The following is an 8,414-nucleotide window of genomic DNA, read 5'->3' on the forward strand; positions in this document are numbered from 1 at the left end:
CTCACCGCACACCCCCCATGGTTCGCCTTTCCTTCCTCTGAGAATGGGTTGTCCCTCCCCTCCTCTCCCATTCTATCTCCCTCTCTCATGCTTCGGCTGCTTTCCCCTGGCTATTCTTCTCCTTGTTGGTCACAAACAAGTCCCGGGAACAATCGGGTGAATGGCTCCCACGTTCTGTGGAAGCTGTTGTCTGACCCTCGGATGGCGAATTTAATTTTCTCCATTTGGAGAGATTCCGAGAGGTCAGACAGCCAGTCTGCAGCCTTAGGTGTTGCTGCTGACCGCCAGCCGAACAGGATTCTATGTCTGCCCTCCTCCCCAGAAATAGATCTGGCTGGTCTAAAACACCGAAGACCGCCACTTTCGGGCATGGCTCCACCATCACCCCCACCACTTTGGACATTGTCTCAAAGAAGGCAGTCCAGTACTCCACAAATCTGGGGCAGGACCAGACAATGTGTGCGTGGTTGGCGGACTGATCCTGCGGGGCGGCGGAGGAATAAAGAGTGCGCGGGTATCGGACCCGCTGCCCGCGATTGGTGCCCACTGATCGCAGGCCCATGCCACCATGGTGCGGACGTGCCAATCGGTGCCATGGTTGTCCGGGACGGCACTTGGCAGCCGTTTTCACGAACGGTGAGAGCAGGTGTGTTTGCGTTCGTGAAAACGGCCGTAAAGGCCTGGGAACTCGGCCCATCGGCCTGGGGAGAATCGCTGTTCGCCGTAAAAAACGACGAGCAGCGATTCGTGTCGTGGGGCGGCCATGGTGGGGGGGGGGGGGGGGGGAGAATAGCGGGAGGTCGGGAAAAATGTCAGGAAGGCCCTCCCGCTATTCTCCGACCCGTCGTGGGCAGCGGAGAATCGCGCCCATATCTTCAGCACATATTCACCTGATATATCCTGCTATTTCTACTCTGACTAGCATGTGACACTGGTAGTAATCCTGAGACCACTATCTTTGATGCTCGACTTCTCTAATTTCTTCCTAACCCCATATATTCTGTTTTTGGGACCTCATTCCTTTTTTTTTACAGTAAGAAGTCTAACAACACCAGGTTAAAGTCCAACAGGTTTGTTTCAAACACGAGCTTTCAGAGCGCAGCTCCTTCCTCAGGTGAATGGAGAGTTATGTTCCAGAAACATTTATATAGACAAAGTCAGAGATGCCGGACAATGCTTGGAATGCGAGCATTTGCAGGCAATCAAATCATTACAGATCCAGAGAGAGGGATAATCACAGGTTAAAGAGGTGTGAATTGTCTCAAGCCAGAACAGTTGGTGGAATTTTGCAAGTCCAGGCCAGATGGTGGGGGGGTGAATGTAATGCGACATGAATCCAAGATCCCGGTTGAGGACGCACTCATGCGTGCGGAACTTAGCTATAAGTTTCTGCTCGGCAATTCTGCATTGTTGCGTGTCCTGAAGGCTGCCTTGAAGAACGCTTACCCGGAGATCAGAGGCTGAATGCCCTTGACTGCTGAAGTGTTCCCCGACTGGAAGGGAACATTCCTGCCTGGTGATTGTCACACGGTGCCCGTTCATTCGTTGTCGCAGTGTCTGCATGGTCTCGCCAATGTACCACGCTTCGGGACATCCTTTCCTGCAGCGTATGAGGTAGACTACATTGGTCGAGTCGCACGAGTATGTGCCGCGTACCTGGTGGGTGGTGTTCCCACGTGTAACGATGGTATCCATGTCGATGATCTGGCATGTCTTGCAGAGATTGCCCTGGCAGGGTTGTGTGGTGTCGTGGTCGCTGTTCTGAAGGCTGGGTAATTTGCTGCAAACAATGGTTTGTTTGAGGTTGCGCGGTTGTTTGAAGGCCAGTAGTGGGGGTGTGAGGATGACCTTGGCAAGATGTTCATCTTCATTGATGATGTGTTGAAGGCTGCGAAGAAGATGTTGTAGTTTCTCCGCCCCAGGAAAGTATTGGACGACGAAGGGTACTCTGTGGTGTCCTGTGTTTGTCTTCTGAGGAGGTCGGTGCGGTTTTTTGCTGTGGCGCGTTGGAACTGTCGATCGATGAGCCGAGCGCCATATCCCGTTCGTACAAGGGCATCTTTCAGCATCTGTAGGTGTCTATTACACTCCTCCTTGTCTGAGCAGATCCTGTGTATACGGAGGTCTTGTCTATAGGGGTTGGCTTCTTTAATGTATTTTGGGTGGAAGCTGGAGAGGTGGAGCATCGTGAGGTTATCTGTGGGCTTGCGGTAAAGCAAAGTGCTGAGGTAACCGTCCTTGATGGATATGAGTGTGTCCAAGAATGCAACAGAATTTGGAGAGTAGTCCATGGTGAGTCTGATGGTGGGATGGAATTTATTGATCTCATTGTGTAGTCGTTTCAGTGATTCTTCGCTGTGGGTCCAAAGGAAAAAAATGTCATCCATGTATCTGGTGTATAATGTCGGTTGAAGGGCCTGTGCGGTGAGGAAGTCTTGTTCAAACTTGTGCATGAAGATGTTGGCATATTGAGGTGTGAATTTGGTCCCCATGGCTGTTCCATGCATCTGGATGAAGAATTTGTTGTCAAAGGTGAAGATGTTGTGATCTAGAATGAAGCAGATGAGTTGCAGAATTGCGTCTGGAGATTGGCAGTTGTCGGTGTTGAGGACTGAGGCTGTTGCAGCAATGCCATCGTCATGGGGGATGTTGGTGTAGAGTGCCGAGACATCCATTGTGACGAGGAATGTTCCTGGTTCAACTGGTCCATGGGTGCTGAGTTTCTGTAGGAAGTCCGTCGTGTCGCGACAGAAGCTGGGCGTACCTTGTACGATGGGTTTCAGGATGCCCTCGATGCGGCCAGAGAGGTTCTCACACAGGGTCCCATTGCCTGAAACGATAGGACGGCCTGGTGTGTTGGCCTTGTGTATTTTTGGGAGGCAGTAGAGATCTCCAATGCGGGGATTACATGGGATGAGAGCACGTAGGGTGCTCTGAAGGTCTGGATCCAAGGTCTTGATCAGTCTGTTGAGTTGGCGGATCTGTTCCTTGGTTGGATCTGCGGGTAACTGTCTGTAGTGTTCCTGGCTGTCGAGTTGTCGGTATACTTCTTTGCAGTAGTCCGTTCTATTCAGTATGACGGTGGCCCCTCCTTTGTCTGCTGGTTTGATGACGATGTTGCGGTTGGTCTTGAGAGCGCGGATGGTGTTGCGTTGTGCTTGGGTGACGTTTTTTTTATACCTTTGTTGTTTATACCAATGTGTACCATGACCACTGGCTGTTCACTCTCCCCCGCCAGAATGTCCTGTAACCACTCTGAAACATCCTTCACCCGAGCACCAAGGAACTTACATATCATCCTAATGTCCTGTTTGCGACCACAGAAAGGCCTATTTAATTCACTTACAATTGAATCCCTATAACTACTGCATTTCTTAACCATTTTACTCCTCCCCCATACAACAGAGCCAACCTTGGTGAAATTAATTTGGCTGTTGCTAGTTTCCTCTGAGAGGCCATTGCCCTCAACAGTATCCAGAGCAGTGTACCTGTTATACAGTGGAATCACCACAGGAGATTCTGCACTGCTTGCTTTTTCCTCTTGCTCTGCCTGATCGTCAATCATTCCCAACCTACCTGTGGCGTCTTAGCCTGCAGTGTGACCATCTCTCTAAATGTGCTTTCCATGATACTCCGTGCTTCGTGGATGCTCCACAGTGTCCGCAGCCGCCCCTCCAGCTCTGAAACTAGGGCTACCAGAAACTGCAGCTGGAGACATTTCCTGCATACAAGCTAGTCCCAGGCACTGGAAATCTTCCTGGTTTCCCACATGAAGCAAGAGGAGCCATGACTTACCCCTTTAAATTAAACCTCTGGAAGATGCTTAAAATCAGATTATATCCAATCCTCTCAGTACCATCTTTCCTGGTCCTCGTTAATACAGATATAGTCCTTAAAAACAATGAACCGGAATGTGAGAGGCTGCAGGCCAATATTCCCACTCTTTGCTCCTTGGGTTTTGGCTCCACTTCAGTCCCAGGTGACTGATTGTTGGTCACATGCTGGAGGATCATGGATCCTAATCATGGATCGACTCCAGGGATTGGGCAAGGTGACTGCAGGTCCAGTTTCGATACAACCCATGGGGGCAGTTGCTCTGATTGCGGTGGCACGCGGGTTAGCATTGCTGCCTCACAGACCCAGAGACCCGAGTTACATTCCAGCCATGGGTCACTGTCTGTGTGGAGTTTGCACTTTCTCCCCGTGTCTGCGTGGCTTTCCTCTGGGTTGTCCGGTTTCCTCTCTCAGTCCAAAGATGTGCAGGTTAGGTGGATTGCCCATGCAAAATTGTACTTAGTGTCCAGAGGTGTGTAGTTTAGTTTAAGGGGTTATTGGGAGAGGGTGGGAGGCATGGGCTCAAGTGCAGTGGTCTTTCATGGGGACAGCACAGACCCGCTGGGCTGAATGGCCTCCTTCTACACTGTGGGAATCCTATGATTCTATGAAATAATTCACATATGAGTAGCCCTGGAGAAGGAACATAGGGTGGGATTCTCCGCCCCCCCACACCAGATTTCTGATACATTCGAATACGTCGGCATTCTCCGTTTCACCAGCTGTTCTCTGGATTTCCCATTGCGGGGAATTTTCACCGATATTCACTAACTGACATTCATTCACTGACATTCATTCACTGATATTCATTCACTGACATTCATTCACTCATATTCATTCACTCATATTCATTCACTCATATTCATTCAAAGATCTTCATTCACTCTTAATTCATTCACTGACAATCATTCACTGACAATCATTCATTGATATTCGTTCACTCACATTCATTCATTCATATACATTCACTGATATTCATTCACTGTTATTGATTCACTCATATTCATTCAAATATCTTCATTCACTGATATTCATTCACTGATATTCATTCACTGATATTCATTCACTGACATTCATTCACTGACATTCATTCACTGATATTCATTCACTGATATTCATTCACTGACATTCATTCACTGATATTAATTCACTGATATTCATTCACTGACAGTCATTCACTAATATTCATTCACTGATATTCATTCACTGCCATTCATTCACTGACATTCATTCACTGACAATCATTCACTGACAATCATTCACTGACATTCATTCACTGACATTCATTCACTCACATTCATTCACTGACATTCATTCACTCATATTCATTCACTCATATTAATTCAAAGATCTTCATTCACTCTTAATTCATTCACTCATATTCATTCACTGATATTCATTCACTGCCATTCATTCACTGATCTTCATTCACTGACAATCGTTCACTGATATTCATTCACTGACAATCGTTCACTGATATTCATTCACTGATATTCATTCACAGAAGGTCATTCACTGATATTCATTCACTGACATTCATTCACTGATATTCATTCACTGACAATCATTCACTGACATTTGTTCACTGATATTCATTCACTGACATTCATTCACTGATATTCATTCACAGAAGGTCATTCACTGATATTCATTCACGGACATTCATTCACTGATATTCATTCACTGACAATCATTCACTGACATTTGTTCACTGATATTCATTCACTGACATTCATTCACTGATATTCATTCACAGAAGGTCATTCACTGATATTCATTCACTGACATTTAGTCACAGACACTCATTCACTGATATTCAGTCACTGATATTCATTCACTGATATTCATTCACTGATATTCATTCACTGATATTCATTCACTGACATTCATTCACTGATATTCATTCACTGATATTCATTCACTGACAGTCATTCACTAACATTCACTGACAATCGTTCACTGATATTCATTCACTGACAGTCATTCACTCATATTCATTCACTCATATTCATTCAAAGATCTTCATTCACTCTTAATTCATTCACTGACATCAATTCACTAATATTCATTCACTGACATTTGTTCACTGATATTCATTCACTGACATTCATTCACTGATATTCATTCACTGACATTCATTCACTGATATTCATTCACTGAAGGTCATTCACTGAAGGTCATTCACTGATATTCATTCACTGATATTCGTTCACTGACAATCATTCACTGACATTCATTCACTGACAATCGTTCACTGATATTCATTCACTGACAGTCATTCACTCATATTCATTCACTCATATTCATTCACTCATATTCATTCAAAGATCTTCATTCACTCTTAATTCATTCACTGACATTCATTCACTAATATTCATTCACTGACATTTGTTCACTGATATTCATTCACTGACATTCATTCACTGATATTCATTCACTGACATTCATTCACTGATATTCATTCACTGAAGGTCATTCACTGAAGGTCATTCACTGATATTCATTCACTGATATTCGTTCACTGACAATCATTCACTGACATTCATTCACTCACATTCATTCACTGATATTCATTCACTGATATTCATTCACTGACAATCATTCACTGACATTCATTCACTGACATTCATTCGCTGATATTCATTCACTGACATTCATTCACTGATATTCATTCACTGACATTCATTCACTGAGATTCATTCACTGATATTCATGCACTGACATTCATTCACCGGCATTCATTGATGCGTGTACATGTTCCCCACAGAGTCTTGACTCCTCAATGACCCTCGCTCGGAGTGATCTGTTGCCTGTAAGAACACTATTCACGATGCCCTATGCTGCTCTTGCGCATGTATTTGCTTTGTTTGACCCTTGTTCCGCACTGCACCAATGCCTGTTTGTCAATGTGCTTTGTAAATTATTCTTTTTGACTACTGTGTACATACTATGTTGGCCGCAGAAAAATGTTTTTCACTGTACTTCGTCCTTGTGACAGTCAATCAATCAATCAATGTTAGTTGTTGTTGCTGTAATAATGTGATCTCAACTTCAGTGCAATTTAGTAAAACATTTTTCAGTGTTGAAATGACTTTGCTCATGCACCATTTTTACATCTGAAATGAATGTTCCTTGTTTGCATTTTTCGGGGGGGAGAGTTTGTGATGAGCAACACAAATTACATTTGATGTAAGATTCAAATGAACCATTCTGCTTGAAAACGCCTCAACAACAAACTATTTATTTTATCATGATTGTTCCACCATACTGCACTAATATTAGGAATAAAAAGCAGTAACATGTCTGTGTGATCCAGAGCATTACAGCACCAATTAGTGAATATTGAATTCTCTTTATCCGTTGAGTAACCAGCAACTGGTCTCAAATGCTTCGTGGTGAAGAGGCCTTCTGCCTCCTCCTTGAGGGGGGAAGTCGAACATGTTTTAAAAATAATTTAAAAATAGGACCAAAATACTAAGAGTGCCATTAGCACCAAAGGTTGTTGTAATATTGTGCAATCTTAAGTGAATACACATTATAGTTGAGAGCGCCCAAGTTCATTGAGATCTTAGAATGGATGACAGTTCTACTTGTTGTCACCAAGGACGGGGTGGGATTCAGAGCCCAGGGGTGAAAGGACGGTATTCTATCTGAACACACCACATGAACCCAGTGCAAATATTTCAGAAATGCCAGCAGTGACAGAAAACAGGCACCAATTAATCCATTGCCAGATGAAAATCTTAAGCCTGTTCATGAGGTGTAGAGACCAGGCACTTGTGGTTGCATTTCATAAGCACAAATATATAAATACAACCCTGTCAATGCCTAGAGTAATACTATCTATTTTTATACAGTATTCAATATGAAATCTGAGAGGAAAAAAGTCTATTGTGCTTAACATTATCACTTATAATTCTACTTGAACTGTTTTAATACTGGATAAATATATACAAGAAACTAATAATCTTCCTCGTTTAAATCTTTCTTTTTCTTGGAAGCACGGTAGCATTGTGGATAGCATAATCGCTTCACAGCTCCAGGGTCCCAGGTTCGATTCCGGCTTGGGTCACTGTCTGTGCGGAGTCTGCACACCCTCCCCGTGTGTGCGTGGGTTTCCTCCGGGTGCTCCGGTTTCCTCCCACAGTCCAAAGATGTGCAGGTTAGGTGGATTGGCCATGTGAAAATTGCCCTTAGTGTCCAAAATTGCCCTTGGTGTTGGGTGGGGTTACGGGGTTAGGGTGGAAGTGTTGGCCTAAAAGAAAAAAGGGCAGCACGGTAGCATGGTGGTTAGCATAAATGCTTCCCAGGTTTGGTTCCCGGCTGGGTCACTGTCTGTGCGGAGTCTGCACGTCCTCCCCGTGTGTGCGTGGGTTTCCTCCGCGTGCTCCGGTTTCCTCCCACAGTCCAAAGATGTGCGGGTTAGGTGGATTGGCCATGCTAAATTGCCCGTAGTGTCCTAAAAAGTAAGGTTAAGGAGGGTTAGGTTAGGGCCTGTTCTGTGCTGTACTGTTCTATGTTCTATGTTAAGTTCGTTTCTCAATCTTTTGTTGTATGCCATGTTGAGTTGTTCGGAACTT

This window comes from Scyliorhinus canicula, chromosome 4, assembly GCF_902713615.1.
Source record: "Scyliorhinus canicula chromosome 4, sScyCan1.1, whole genome shotgun sequence".
NCBI classification, from domain to species: Eukaryota; Metazoa; Chordata; class Chondrichthyes; order Carcharhiniformes; family Scyliorhinidae; genus Scyliorhinus; species Scyliorhinus canicula.